We start from the raw sequence: 16,969 nt of genomic DNA on the forward strand, positions 1-16,969 counted from the left end.
TGTAAGGTTTTCCGTATCGTGGCTCTCGGTACTGGGGGTTTCGCGACGGAAGCTTTAAGTAGGCGGAGGGTCAACGCGAGGGGCCACACGAGGGGCCCAGGGGCTAGGTCGGCGCGGCCAGGGCCTGGGCCGCGCCGGCCACCCCCCTGGCCTCCTCGTGGCCCCACTTCGTTAGGTCTTCGGTCTTCTGGAAGCTTCGTGCAAAAATAGGACCCTGGGCGAAAGTTTCGTCCAATTCCGAGAATATTTCTTTACTAGGATTTCTGAAACCAAAAACAGCAGAAAACAGAATCGGCTCTTCGGCATCTTGTTAATAGGTTAGTTCCAGAAAATGCATAAATATGACATATAATGTGCATAAAACATGTAGATATCATCAATAAAGTAGCATGGAACATAAGAAATTATCGATACGTTGGAGACGTATCAGTCACCCATCCTCCCACTACTCCAACTCTAGCACGCTTAACTTCCAAGTTCCTTTCCCATCCCGCTTCCAAGTGCTTCGCGCGCATGTTGTGATACTAGTATCATATCAATCCTATTGACATGTTGAACGATGTCACACTTATTTATTATTCGAATTACAAATAATTATTTTAATAAACAAAACTAATGACGTAATAACATGTTGTGGTAATGGTATTATAATTATAATTTTTTAATTTGTATTATAATATTTTTAAATTTATTACTTTTTAATATTTTTTTTGCCAAACTTGAAAATTCGAAAATCTAAAAATTGGCTAAGTTTATGGTTAAGTAATAGTAATCTTTATGCATGATGTAATTATTATTTTAAAAAAATTTAAAATATAAAATTCCGAATTTCTAGCAAAAATTAAAATCTTCCTGCTTTCATATTCCAAATCTAAAAATTGGCTAACCGGGTAAACCCTGGTGAATTCGGATGTAACTTTTTCCCACGATGATTTTGATATATTATACGTTTTTTTTCGACATCGTATGCAAAAGTTAATGCGGTTTTACCATTTTTCAAACCTTTTTTGCAAAAAAAATGAAAACTCAAATTTGTTAATTTTCCCTAATAGTAGGTTGCATAACATACAAGAATCTGATTTTTTTTTTGAATTTTCTATCATTTTCTTTTATATTTTACAGTGTTAAAAAAGGCGATCCACGGGGGGGGGGGGGGGGGGGGCCGGTGCATGGGGAGGCAAAAAACCCTTTAGTCCCCCTTCGTATTACGAACCGGGACTAAAGGGTAGACCTTTAGTCCCGGTTGGTAATACGAAGGGGGACTAAAGGGTTTTGCCCCATACACCACCCTTTAGTCCCGGTTCGTAATACGAAGGGGGACTAAAGGGTCCAAACAAACCGGGACTAAAGGGTTTTCATGATGAACCGGGACCAATGCCCCCATTAGTCCCGGTTTGGTTCAAAACGGGGACATTTTCTTGGGACGAAAGGCCTCTTTTCCACTAGTGAATATTCTCAAATAACCAGGGATGATCCCATGTTGACCAAGGTCAACACTTCACACTTAGTATTTGAGAAATTGAGTTAAATGAGATTCATTATCTCATGTGATTTAATTAACCTTTGGAAAATTTAAAAACTATTTAAATTTAAAATCTACAAGTGAGAAAGTATGAGCTTAGGAAATTAAAGGTCAACACATTACTTCATTTTATTTGAGAAAGATGATTTAAATGAGGTGAGCACCTCATACCATTTTAATAACACCTTACCATGGTTTAATATCAGTAACAAATTTAAGGTGAGTTTTAATTGACCATGGGATCTACCTCATACTAATTTGGTTGAGGCAAGATTTAAATGAGACCAAAGTATTTCATATGATTTAATAACTAGGTTTGAAATATTTAATTACCACTTATTAGAATGATTAAATATTTTCAAATAGGAATCTATGGGTTAATAATATATGTGTTATTAATTCTTATTGAACTATTTGGATTAATGATTTTAGTGAGAGGCTATACCTCATATAAGTTAAACTATCATCTAAATGATTTAAAATCTATAAGTAACTAAGCATGAGACTTACTTGGCCAAGGTCAGTACCTCTAATTGAATTACTTAATATCACAATTTAAATGAGAGAGAAGCCCCCATACTATTTAAATAATTCTATGTGTATGTATTAAATAGTCTAGAAATGGCTCCATAGCCCTTTTTTAACTCTAGTCCATGATCATGCAAAACAACTATGCTATATTTTTGCATAAACAATTAGATTATGTCAAATATGATTTATTAAAGTTGGAATCAACTTAAAATCATTTATAGATAATTTCTAATATTTCTTTGAAGTTAGAAAAGGCCCTGCCTTGTTATTTTTGTCATTTAAATTCAATTACTAATTTGGACATGGGGCCAGTGGCATTATTTAGATAATTTCATGAGCTTTCCAAATATATCAAATTTGTTAAATTTGGTGCAGTAGATTTCCAAGTATTTAATTTTGAAGTTGGCACCAGTATTGAATTTGAACTAAATAGATTAAATCGAATTTGAATTACTGGGCCACGCGGGAAAACGACACGGGCTAATCAGATTAAACGGACTGGGCCGGCCCAACTAACGCTGACCACGCAGCGGGCCGCCTGACAGGGGGTCCCACGCGTCAGTGACTTGCAAACACCGAATCAGTACGCGTTATGTGATCCGTTCGATCAGAGCTTGATCGAACGGCCGTGGAGCTTCGTCGTCTCCGACGAGATCCCGGCGTGCTGGCGGCGTACCTAGGGGGTCGGAGGGCGCTGTAGGTCGCCGGCGGTCGATGGCGAGGTTCGAGGCGACGTTGGCGAGGTAGCAGAGGCTCCTGGTACAGTGGCGGAGCTTGGGGCTGCTCCAATCGATGGCGATGGTCTGCGAGCTCCGGCGGGCCTCAGCTTCCAATTGCTGCTGCTCCGGCGAGGTGGGGCTAAATTGAGGTGAGGAGAGTGATCAGTGAAGGGAGGGGAGCAAAGTGTGTGAAGAAGTTGAGCGCTGAGGTGCTCTATTTATAGCCGGCGAGGGTGGCCGTGAGGTGCTGGGAAGGTCGACCATGGGCTCGACGCTTCTGGCGATCGAAGGGGCAAGCTATGGAGCGCAGCTTGTAGGCGACGTCTAGGCGGTGCCAGCGCGCTTGATGGCGCGTCCAATGATGGTCTGTGGCGAGCTGGCGACGATGGTGTCCTTGCAGTACCGTGGCGGACGGTGCTGATCATGGCGGTGGCTACGGTGCAGGGGAGGTACAGGGGGTTGGTCTAGCGTGTAGAGGGCGGGGAGTAGCTCCTCAACGCCGTGGTAGGGATGCAGGGGGAGGACGGCCGCGCTCGACTGAGCGACGTACTGGCGCGGCCAGTGCGCGCTCACCGCGTCGACTGGCATGTCCTGGCAACATATTGGCACGCGCGTTCCGGCCCATGCCGTGCGTTGGCGATCGAGTGAGCGGTACCGGCGTGTTCCTTGTGCTTCAGAGATGCTCGAAGACAAGGAGGAAAGTTAAGAGGGAGGCCAGAGAGAGGGGTGTCCAAAGGTGGCCGGCATGGCCACGGCATGCATTAGTCTAGGGTTTCTTCTCCCTCCCCTCTCACTTTAATCGACCAGGGCAGGTACTAGGGTGAAGCAGGGGTTGTAAGAGGGTGTAATGATCAAAGTTAAAAGGGGTTTAGTGAAGAAACCAGTGGACAAAGACATGTAACACCATTTGCACATGATGCCTTCCAAGTGTTTGTTAAAATGGCCGCATGAACATTTTTGTTGAAATTTGGAATTCTTTTTGGTATATCTCAATCATATATTTAATGTGTTGGATTGGTGGTGGTGGCACTCAATTTGGAAGTGATTTGCAACATTTCAAATTTGGGGTGATCTTCACATAGTTTCAAAGTCTCCACTTGTCAAAATCATACTGGTCAACCTGGTCAACTTCAGCAGAGATGGTCAACATGAAAGTTGTTGACCTTGACATGGTCTTGGATGACATGGCAATAGCTGACTAAGTTTAGTTTAAGAAATGAGAAATACAGAGGGGTAAAGTGGGGAACATTTTATAAAATGGCCAAATGACCATTATCACATGTATGTTGATTTTGAGATTTGCTTTGATTTGATTTTGGTTTCTTTGATGCAATTGTGTTTATTTATCATATATAAACATTTTACAAGCAAGAGATCAAGCAATGGTGGCCTTGGTTGAAGATTTGCAAAATTGGCATATGGTGTATGTGAGTAAAAATGGAAATACCTCACCATTTGAATTCTCTCCATTTGATTTGACTTTTTCTTGACTCTAATGTGGTTCTTATTAGTTTAGAAACATTTTAAGAGCATTGAAACCAATTCAAATGGTCTTGTTCAAAGATTTGCAAATTTGGCCTTAATACATAAGAGATGATGTGTCACTTTTTACTAAACTTGTAAAGGGTTGATCTTGCTTCACTTGGACATGGGTTAGGGTCCATTTAGGGTTATATTAGGTTTAGAGATGGTTTCACACCATTTAGTCAAGGTTTAGAGACATAGGTCAAGGTTTAGTGAAATGACTATGTGTCACATATGCTTTTATGCATATGTTGCATTTGATTTTTAATTTGACTTGGTTTGACCCAATTGGTGTTGTTGAGTGTTGAAATGGTATATGGAGGTGATCCAACCATTCATCATAAGTCCTAGGGTCAATCTTCTTAAATTCCCAAATTTGCTATTTTACTCTCATATGCCTCTATGGCATTTTTAATCTCTTTTTATTTTATTGGAAAACAACTTGATTTAGGTTTGATAAGTACTAGGTAGGGTGTGTAAGGTTTTTCCAAACCCCTATCCAAAGTATAGGAGCTTAGGGTAAAGATTTCTAAAATATCCATAGGCACATATGCCTTTTTCTTATTTCACTTTCTTTTATTTTATTTTAATTTGGATGATTGAAAAGAGGGGTGAGGTTTTAGGGTTTAGGATTATTTCAAATACTACTAACAAGCAATCATGGCAATAGCACAAGAATTAAGCAGGATTATTATTTACCAAACTTAATTTAATAAAAGTTTTTGTTGGTTCCAAAATTTGGAACTAGGGAAATTTGTTTATGTTGTGTGGAATTTTCTAGGATGTTACAAACCCTTCCCCCTTAAACAAATCTCGTCCCGAGATTTTAAGAGGAGTTATGTTCCTAAGAGAGATTGAGCATTTTGATTTAACAGGAAGGCATACTTGTCAGGGTCTGGGGTGCTTCCTGAGCTTCAGTGGCCGTCATGTGGTAGAAACGTCCGTTGTTGTTGTTCTGGTTCCTTCTACTTGCGAAGTGGCGCTGTTGCTGGGCAGGTGCAGTGGGGTTGGCAGCGATCTTGGCAAGCTTCTTGGGGCATTCCTTGGAGTAGTGGCCCACAACTCCACATTCATAGCAGTTTATAGTGGACTTGTCCTTCGGGGTGACGGGTGATGCGCGTAAATGTACACGTCCGTTGGGAACCCCAAGAGGAAGGTATGATGCGCACAGTGGCAAGTTTTCCCTCAGAAAGAAACCAAGGTTTAATCGAACCAGGAGGAGCCAAGAAGCACGTTGAAGGTTGATGGTGGCGAAATGTGATGCGGCGCAACAACAGGGATTCCGGCGCCAACGTGGAATCTGCACAACAAAACCAAAGTACTTTGCCCCAACGAAACAGTGAGGTTGTCAATCTCACCGGCTTGCTGTAACAAAGGATTAAGCGTATCGAGTGGAAGATGATTGTTTGCAAGAAAACAGTAAAACACAATTGCAGTAGATTGTATGCTATGTAAAGAATAGGACCGGGGTCCACAGTTCACTAGAGGTGTCTCTCCCATAAGATAAAAGCATGTTGGGTGAACAAATTACAGTCGGGCAATTGACAAATAGAGAAGGGCATAACAATGCATATACATGATATGATAAATATAGTGAGATTTAATCCGGGCATTACGACAAAGTACATAGACCGCCATCCAACTGCATCTATGCCTAAAAAGTCCACCTTCAGGTTATCATCCGAACCCCATTCAGTATTAAGTTGCTAAGCAACAAACAATTGCATTAAGTATGGTGCGTAATGTAATCGACAACTACATCCTTAGACATAGAATCAATGTTTTATCCCTAGTGGCAACAGCACATCACAACCTTAGAACTTTCTCGTCCTTGTCCCGGTGTCAATGAAGGCATGAACCCACTATCGAGCATAAATACTCCCTCTTGGAGTTAAGAGTACAAACTTGGCCAGAGCCTCTACTAATAACGGAGAGCATGCAAGATCATAAACAACACATAAACAATAGATTGATAATCACCATAACATAGTATTCTCTATCCATCGGATCCCGACAAACACAACATATAGTATTACAGATAGATGATCTTGATCATGTTAGGCAGCTCACAAGATCCAACAATGAAGCACAATTAGGAGAAGACGACCATCTAGCTACTGCTATGGACCCATAGTCCAGGGGTGAACTACTCACTCATCACTCCGGAGGTGATCATGGCGATGAAGAGTCCTCCGGGAAATGAATCCCCTCTCCGGCAGTGTGCCGGAGGCGATCTCCTGAATCCCCGAGATGGGATTCGCGGCGGCGGCGTCTCTGGAAGGTTTTCCGTATCGTGGCTCTCGGTACTGGAGTTTTCGCGACGGAGGCTTTAAGTAGGCAAAAGGGCAACGTGGGGGGCCACACGAGGGCCCCACACCATAGGTCGGTGCGGCCAGGGCCTGGGCCGCGCCGCCCTATGGTGACGGCGCCTCGTGGCCCCACTTTCTTCCCTCTTCGGTCTTCAGGAAGCTCCGTGCAAAAATAGGACCCTGGGCGTTGATTTCGTCCAATTCCTAGAATATTTCCTTACTAGGATTTCTGAAACCAAAAACAGCAGAAAACAGCAACTGGCTCTTCGGCATCTTGTTAATAGGTTAGTTCCAGAAAATGCATAAATATGACATATAATGTGCATAAAACATGTAGGTATCATCAATAAAGTAGCATGGAACATAAGAAATTATCGATACGTTGGAGACGTATCAGCATCCCCAAGCTTAGTTCTGCTCGTCCCGAGCAGGTAAAACGATAACAAAGATAATTTCTGAAGTGACATGCCATCATAATCTTGATCATACTATTTGTAAACATATGTAATGAATGCAGCGATCAAAACAATGGTAATGATATGAGTAAACAACTGAATCATAAAGCAAAGACTTTTCATGAATAGTACTTCAAGACAAGCATCAATAAGTCTTGCATAAGAGTTAACTCATAAAGCAATAAATCAAAGTAAAGGTGTTGAAGCAACACAAAGGAAGATTAAGTTTCAGCGGTTGCTTTCAACTTATAACATGTATATCTCATGGATATTGTCAACATAAAGTAATATAACAAGTGCAATATGCAAGTATGTAGGAATCAATGCACAGTTCACACAAGTGTTTGCTTCTTAAGGTGGAGGGAGATAGGTGAACTGACTCAACAATAAAAGTAAAAGAAAGGTCCTTCAAAGAGGAAAGCATCGATTGCTGTATTTGTGCTAGAGCTTTTATTTTGAAAATATGAAACAATTTTGTCAACGGTAGTAATAAAGCATATGAGTTATGTAAATTATATCTTACAAGTTGCAAGCCTCATGCATAGTGTACTAATAGTGCCCGCACCTCGTCCTACTTAGCTTGGACTACCGGATCTTTGCATGCCATGTTTCAACCAAGTGTCACAAAGGGGTACCTCCATGTCGCCTGTACAAAGGTCTAAGGAGAATGCTCGCATTTTGGATTTCTCGCTTTTGATTATTCTCAACTTAGACATCCATACCGGGACAATATGGACAACAGATAATGGACTCCTCTTAAATGCATAAGCATGTAGCAATGATTATTATTCTCATATGAGATTGAGGATATATGTCCAAACTGAAACTTCCACCATGATTCATGGCTTTAGTTAGCGGCCCAATGTTCTTCTCTAACAATTTTGCATGCTCCAACCACTAAGGTGATAGATCCTTCAGACAAGACGGACATGCATAGCAACTCACATGATATTCAACAATAGTTGATGGCGTTCCCCAGAAGCATGGTTATCGCACAACAAGCAACTTAATAAAAGATAAAGTGCATAAGTACATATTCAATACTACGATAGGTTTTAAGGCTATTTTGTCCCATGAGCTATATATTGCAAAGGTGAATGATGGAATTTTAAAGGTAGCACTCAAGCAATTTACTTTGGAATGGCGGAGAAATACCATGTAGTAGGTAGGTATGGTGGACACAAATGGCATAGTAGTTGGCTCAAGGATTTTGGATGCATGAGAAGTATTCCCTCTCGATACAAGGTTTAGGCTAGCAAGGTTATTTGAAGCAAACTCACGGATGAACCGGTGCAGCAAAACTCACATAAAAGACATATTGTAAACATTATAAGACTCTACACCGTCTTCCTTGTTGTTCAAAACTCAATACTAGATATTATCTATACCTTAGAGAGACCAAATATGCAAATCAAATTTTAGCAAGCTCTATGTATTTCTTCATTAATGGGTGCAAAGCATATGATGCAAGAGCTTAAACATGAGCACAACAATTGCCAAGTATCACATTATCCAAGACATTTTAGAATTACTACATGTAGTATTTTCCAATTCCAACCATATAACAATTTAACGAAGAAGAAACTTCGCCTTGAACATTATGAGTAAAACCTAAGGACATATTTGTCCATATGCAACAGCGGAGCGTGTCTCTCTCCCACAAAGTGAATGCTAGGATCCATTTTATTCAAACAAAAACAAAAACGAAAACAAACCGACGCTCCAAGTAAAGAACACAAGATGTGACTGAATAAAAAAATAGTTTCAGGGGAGGAACCTGATGATGTTGTCGATGAAGAAGGGGATGCCTTGGGCATCCCCAAGCTTAGACGCTTGAGTATTCTTAAAATATGCAGGGGTGAACCACGGGGGCATCCCCAAGCTTAGAGCTTTCACTCCTCTTGATCATAGTATATCATACTCCTCTCTTGACCCTTGAAAACTTCCTTCACACCAAACTTCAAGCAAACTCATTAGAGGGTTAGTGCACAATTAATAATTCACACATTCAGAGGTGACACAATCATTCTTTATACTTCTGGACATTGCATAAAGCTACTGGACATTAATGGATCAAAGAAATGAATCCAACATAGCAAAAGAGGCAATGCGAAATAAAAGGCAGAATCTGTCAAAAACAGAACAGTCCGTAAAGATGAATTTAAAGATGGCACCAGATTTGCTCAAATGGAAAAACTCAAAACTAATGAAAGTTGCGTACATATCTGAGGATCACGCTCGCAAATTGGCAGATTTTTTCGAGTTTTCTACAGAGACCTGTGCCCAGATTCGTGACAGACAGCAATGCTGTTTCTGCGCAGCGATCCCAAATATAACATCAACTTTGACATAGAAACTTTACTTGGCACAAAAACATGATAAGGAGAGGTTGCTACAGTAGTAAACAACTTCCAAGACTCAACAAAACAAAAAATTGCTGTAGTAAAAACATGGGTTGTCTCCCATAAGCACTTTTCTTTAACGCCTTTCAGCTAGGCACAGAAAGTGCAAATCAAGTAACATCGAGAGTAGAAGCATCAACATCATAACTTGTTCTAATAATAGAATCAAAAGGCAACTTCATTCTCTTTCTAGGGAAGTGTTCCATACCTTTCTTGAGAGGAAATTGATATTTAATATTACCTTCCCTCATATCAATAACAGCACCAACGGTTCGAAGAAAAGGTCTTCCCAATACAATAGGACAAGATGCATTGCATTCGATATCCAAGAAAACAAAATCAATGGGGACAAAGTTATTGTTAACCGTAATACGCACATTATCAATCCTCCCCAAAGGTTTCTTTTTAACATTATCGGCAAGATTAACATCCAAATAACAATTCTTCAATGGTGGCAAGTCAACCATATCATAAATCTTTTTAGGCATAACAGAAATACTTGCACCAAGATCACATAAAGCATTACATTCAAATTCATGGAATTTCATTTTAATGATGGGCTCCCAACCATCTTCTAACTTTCTAGGAATAGAAGTTTCAAGTTTTAGTTTCTCTTCTCTAGCTTTTATGAGAGCATTTGTAATATGTTTTGTAAAGGCTAAATTTATAGCACTAGCATTGGGACTTTTAGCAAGTTTTTGTAAGAACTTTATAACTTCAGAGATGTGACAATCATCAAAATCTAAATCATTATGAGCTACAACAATGGGATCATTGTTCCCAAGGTTGGAAAAAATTTCAGCAGTTTTATCACAAGCAGTTTCAGCAGTTTTAGCAATTTCAGGCAGTTTTGTACGCTTTGCACTAGGAGTAGAAACATTGCCAACACCAATTATTTTACCATTGATAGTAGGAGGTGCAGCAACATGTGAAGAATTAACATTACTAGTGGTGGTGATAGTCCAAACTTTAGCTACATTATTCTCTTTAGCTAGTTTTTCATTTTCTTCTCTATCCCACCTAGCACGCAATTCAGCCATTAATGTTATATTCTCATTAATTCTAACTTGGATGGCATTTGCTGTAGTAGTAATCTTATTATCAATATCATTATTAGGCATAACTTTCAATTTTAAAAGATTAACATCAGAGGCAAGTCTATCAACTCTAGAAGCAATAGTATCAATTTTATCAAGCTTTTCCTCAACAGATTTGTTAAAAGCAGTTTGTGTACTAATAAATTCTTTAAGCATGGCTTCAAGACCAGAGGGTACACTCCTATTATTGTTGTAAGAATTCCCATAAGAATTACCATAACCATTACCATTAGCAGAAGGATATGGCCTATAGTTATTACCAGAGTTGTTCCTATAAGCATTGTTGTTGAAATTATTGTTTTTAATGAAATTCACATCAACATTTTCTTCTTGAGCAACCAATGAAGCTAAAGGAACATTATTTGGATCTACATTAGATCTACCATTCACAAGCATAGACATAATCACATCAATCTTATCATTCAAGGAAGGGGTTTCTTCAACAGAATTTACCTTCTTACCTTGTGGAGCTCTTTCCGTGTGCCATTCAGAGTAATTTATCATCATATCATCAAGAAGTTTTGTAGCCGCCCCCGAAGTGATGGACATAAAGGTACCTCCAGCAGCTGAATCCAATAAATTCCGCGAAGAAAAATTTAGTCCTGCATAGAAGGTTTGGATGATCATCCAAGTAGTCAGTCCATGGGTTGGGCAATTCTTTACCAAAGTTTTCATTCTCTCCCATGCTTGAGCAACATGTTCAGTATATAATTGTTTAAAATTCATTATGCTACTTCTCAAAGATATAATTTTAGCGGGAGGATAATATCTACCAATAAAAGCATCCTTACATTTAGTCCATGAATCAATACTATTCTTAGGCAAAGATAGCAACCAATCTTTAGCTCTTCCTCTTAATGAGAAAGGAAACACTTTCAATTTAATAATATCACCATCTACATCCTTATACTTTTGCATTTCACAAAGTTCAACAAAATTATTAAGATGGGCAGCAGCATCATCAGAACTAGCACCAGAAAATTGATCTCTCATAACAAGATTCAGTAAAGCAGGTTTAATTTCAAAGAATTTTGCTGTAGTAGCAGGTGGATCAATAGGTGTGCATAGGAAATCATTATTATTTGCATTTGTGAAGTCACACAACTTAGTATTTTCAGGGGTATTCATTTTAACAAAAGTAAATAAAACAAACTAGATAAAGTAAATGCAAGTAACTAATTTTTTGTGTGTTTTTGATATAGAGAGCAAGACAGTAAATAAAGTAAAACTAGCAACTAATTTTTGTGTGTTTTGTTTAGGTGCAGCAAACAAAGTAGTAAATAAAATAAAGCAAGACAAAAACAAAGTAAAGAGATTGAGAAGTGGAGACTCCCCTTGCAGCGTGTCTTGATCTCCCCGGCAACGGCGCCAGAAAACAGGCTTGATGCGCGTAAATGTACACGTCCGTTGGGAACCCCAAGAGGAAGGTATGATGCGCACAGTGGCAAGTTTTCCCTCAGAAAGAAACCAAGGTTTAATCGAACCAGGAGGAGCCAAGAAGCACGTTGAAGGTTGATGGTGGCGAAATGTGATGCGGCGCAACAACAGGGATTCCGGCGCCAACGTGGAATCTGCACAACAAAACCAAAGTACTTTGCCCCAACGAAACAGTGAGGTTGTCAATCTCACCGGCTTGCTGTAACAAAGGATTAAGCGTATCGAGTGGAAGATGATTGTTTGCAAGAAAACAGTAAAACACAATTGCAGTAGATTGTATGCTATGTAAAGAATAGGACCGGGGTCCACAGTTCACTAGAGGTGTCTCTCCCATAAGATAAAAGCATGTTGGGTGAACAAATTACAGTCGGGCAATTGACAAATAGAGAAGGGCATAACAATGCATATACATGATATGATAAATATAGTGAGATTTAATCCGGGCATTACGACAAAGTACATAGACCGCCATCCAACTGCATCTATGCCTAAAAAGTCCACCTTCAGGTTATCATCCGAACCCCATTCAGTATTAAGTTGCTAAGCAACAGACAATTGCATTAAGTATGGTGCGTAATGTAATCGACAACTACATCCTTAGACATAGAATCAATGTTTTATCCCTAGTGGCAACAGCACATCACAACCTTAGAACTTTTACATCCTTTGTCCCGGTGTCAATGAAGGCATGAACCCACTATCGAGCATAAATACTCCCTCTTGGAGTTAAGAGTACAAACTTGGCCAGAGCCTCTACTAATAACGGAGAGCATGCAAGATCATAAACAACACATAAACAATAGATTGATAATCACCATAACATAGTATTCTCTATCCATCGGATCCCGACAAACACAACATATAGTATTACAGATAGATGATCTTGATCATGTTAGGCAGCTCACAAGATCCAACAATGAAGCACAATTAGGAGAAGACGACCATCTAGCTACTGCTATGGACCCATAGTCCAGGGGTGAACTACTCACTCATCACTCCGGAGGCGATCATGGCGATGAAGAGTCCTCCGGGAGATGAATCCCCTCTCCGGCAGGGTGCCGGAGGCGATCTCCTGAATCCCCCGAGATGAGATTCGCGGCGGCGGCGTCTCTGGAAGGTTTTCCGTATCGTGGCTCTCGGTACTGGGGTTTTCGCGACGGAGGCTTTAAGTAGGCGAAAGGGCAACGTGGGGGGCCACACGAGGGCCCCACACCATAGGTCGGCGCGGCCAGGGTCTGGGCCGCGCCGCCCTATGGTGACGGCTGATGTCTACGTTCTCCCTCCTTTCCTGTAGACAGTGTTGGGCCTCCAAGTGCAGAGGTTTGTAGAACAGCAGCAAGTTTTCCCTTAAGTGGATCACCCAAGGTTTATCGAACTCAGGGAGGAAGAGGTCAAAGATATCCCTCTCATGCAACCCTGCAACCACAAAGCAAGAAGTCTCTTGTGTCCCCAACACACCAAATAGGTGCACTAGTTCGGCGAAGAGATAGTGAAATACAGGTGGTATGAATATATATGAGCAGTAGCAACGGTGCCAGAAAATAGCTTGCTGGCGTGTAGTTGATGGTGGTAGTATTGCAGCAGTAGTAACACAGTAAAACAGTAAACAAGCAGTAGTAACTCAGCAGTATTTAGGAACAAGGCCTAGGGATTACACTTTCACTAGTGGACACTCTCAACATTGATCACATAACAGAATAGATAAATACATACTCTACACTTTTGTTGGATGATGAACACATTGCGTAGGATTACACGAACCCTCAATGCCGGAGTTAACAAGCTCCACAATAATGCTCATATTTTAGTAACCTTTAGTGTAAGATAGATCAAAAGACTAAACCAAGTACTAGCATAGCATGCACACTGTCACCTTCATGCATATGTAGGAGGAATAGATCACATCAATATTATCATAGCAATAGTTAACTTCGCAATCTACAAGAGATCATGATCATAGCATAAACCAAGTACTAACACGGTGCACACACTGTCACCTTTACACACGTGCAGGAGGAATAGAACTACTTTAATAACTTTGCTAGAGTAGCACATAGATAGTAGTGATACAAAACTCATATGAATCTCAATCATGTAAAGCAGCTCATGAGATCATTGTATTGAGGTACATAGGAGAGAGATTAACCACATAGCTACCGGTACAGCCCCGAGCCTCGATGGAGAACTACTCCCTCTTCATGGGAGCAGCAGCGGTGATGAAGATGGCGGTGGAGATGGCAGCGGTGTCGATGGAGAAGCCTTCCGGGGGCACTTCCCCGCTCCGGCAGGGTGCCGAACAGAGACTCTGTCCCCCAGATCTTGGCTTCGCGACGGCGGCGGCTCTGGAACTTTTCTCGTATCGTGGCTTCCTCCGTAAGGGTTTTTAGGTCAGGGACCTTTTTATAGGCGAAGAGGCGGCGCAGGAGGGTCAAAGGGGCGACCACACCATAGGGTGGCGCGGCCAGGGCCTGGGCCGCGCCACCATGTCATCTGGGCCCACCAGGCCCCCCCTCTGGCGGCTCTCGGGTGTTCTGGATGCTTCCGGGCAAAATAGGAACCTGGGAGGTGATTTCGTCCAATTCCGAGAATATTTCGTTACTAGGATTTCTGAAACCAAAAACAGCAGAAAACAGGAACTGGCACTTCGGCATCTTGTTAATAGGTTAGTTCCAGAAAATGCACGAATATGACATAAAATGTGTATAAAACATGTAGATATCATCAATAAAGTAGCATGGAACATAAGAAATTATCGATACGTTGGAGACGTATCAGCATCCCCAAGCTTAGTTCTGCTCGTCCCGAGCAGGTAAAACGATAACAAAGATAATTTCTTAAGTGACATGCCATCATAACCTTGATCATACTATTGTAAGCATATGAGATGAATGCAGCGATCAAAACAATGGTAATGACATGAGTAAACAACTGAATCATAAAGCAAAGACTTTTCATGAATAGTACTTCAAGACAAGCATCAATAAGTCTTGCATAAAAGTTAACTCATAAAGCAATAAATCAAAGTAAAGGTATTGAAGCAACACATAGGAAGATTAAGTTTCAGCGGTTGCTTTCAACTTATAACATGTATATCTCATGGATATTGTCAACATAAAGTAATATAACAAGTGCAATATGCAAGTATGTAGGAATCAATGCACAGTTCACACAAGTGTTTGCTTCTTAAAGTGGAGAGAAATAGGTGAACTGACTCAACATAAAAGTAAAAGAAAGGTCCTTCAAAGAGGAAAGCATCGATTGCTATATTTGTGCTAGAGCTTTTATTTTGAAAACATAAAGAGAGCATAAAAGTAAAGTTTTGAGAGGTGTTTGTTGTTGTCAACGAATGGTAGTGGGCACTCTAACTACCTCATCAACCAGTCTTTCAAGAGCGGCTCCCATGAAGGACGTTATCTCTACCAGCAAGGTAGATCATCCCTCTTCTCTTTTGTTTACACATGTACTTTAGTTTAGTTTTTTTATTTATGGATGACACTCCTCCCAACCTTTTGCTTACACAAGCCATGGCTAACCGAATCCTCGGGTGCCTTCCAACATTCACATACCATGGAGGAGTGTCTATTTGCAAAATTAAGTTGCTTACTGATGAATCAGAGCAAAACATGTGAAGAGAATTATTAATGCAAGTTAATTAATTGAGGCTGGGAACCTCATTGCCAGCTCTTTTTGCAAAATTATTGGATAAGCGGATGTGCCACTAGTCCATTGTGAAAGTCTGTCAAAAGTAAATGACAAGATCGAAAGATAAAACACCACATACTTCCTCATGAGCTATAAAACATTGACACAAATAAGAGGTGATAAATTTTGAATTATTTAAAGGTAGCACTCAAGCAATTTACTTTGGAATGGCGGAGAAATACCATGTAGTAGGTAGGTATGGTGGACACAAATGGCATAGTGGTTGGCTCAAGGATTTTGGATGCATGAGAAGTATTCCCTCTCGATGCAAGGTTTAGGCTAGCAAGGTTATTTGAAGCAAACTCAAGGATGAACCGGTGCAGCAAAACTTACATAAAAGACATATTGTAAACATTATAAGACTCTACACCGTCTTCCTTGTTGTTCAAACTCAATACTAGAAATTATCTAGACCTTAGAGAGACCAATTATGCAAACCAAATTGTAGCATGCTCTATGTATTTCTTCATTAATGGGTGCAAAGCATATGATGCAAGAGCTTAAACATGAGCACAACAATTGCCAAGTATCACATTATCCAAGACATTTTACCAATTACTACATGTAGCATTTTCCAATTCCAACCATATAACAATTTAACGAAGAGGAAACTTCGCCATGAATATTATGAGCTAAGAACACATGTGTTCATACGAACCAGCGGAGCGTGTCTCTCTCCCACACAAGGATGAACTTATTCAGAGAACTAAGATAACAAAACAAAAACAAAAATAAAAGCACACAGACGCTCCAAGTAAAATACATAGAATGTGACTGAATAAAAATATAGTTTCACTAGAAGAAACCTGATAAGTTGTCGATGAAGAAGGGGATGCCTTGGGCATCCCCAAGCTTAGATGCTTGAGTCTTCTTAAAATATGCAGGGATGAACCACCGGGGCATCCCCAAGCTTAGACCTTTCACTCTTCTCGATCACATTATATCACCCTTTTCTATTGACCCTTGAAAACTTCTGCCACACCAAACTTCAAGCAAACTCATTAGAGGGTTAGTGCATAATCAAAATTCACATGTTCAGAGGTGACACAATCATTCTTAACACTTCTGGACATTGCACAAAACTTCTGAAAGTTAATGGAACAAAGAAACTCATTCAACTTAACAAAAGCGGCAATGCGAAATAAAAGGCAGAATCTGTCAAAAACAGAACAGTCCGTAAAGACGAATTTTAAGATGGCACCAGACTTGCTCAAATGGAAAAACTCAAAACTAATGAAAGTTGCGTACATATCTGGGGATCACGCTCGTAA

Source organism: Lolium perenne, chromosome 5 (genome assembly GCF_019359855.2).
Source record: "Lolium perenne isolate Kyuss_39 chromosome 5, Kyuss_2.0, whole genome shotgun sequence".
Taxonomy (NCBI): domain Eukaryota; kingdom Viridiplantae; phylum Streptophyta; class Magnoliopsida; order Poales; family Poaceae; genus Lolium; species Lolium perenne.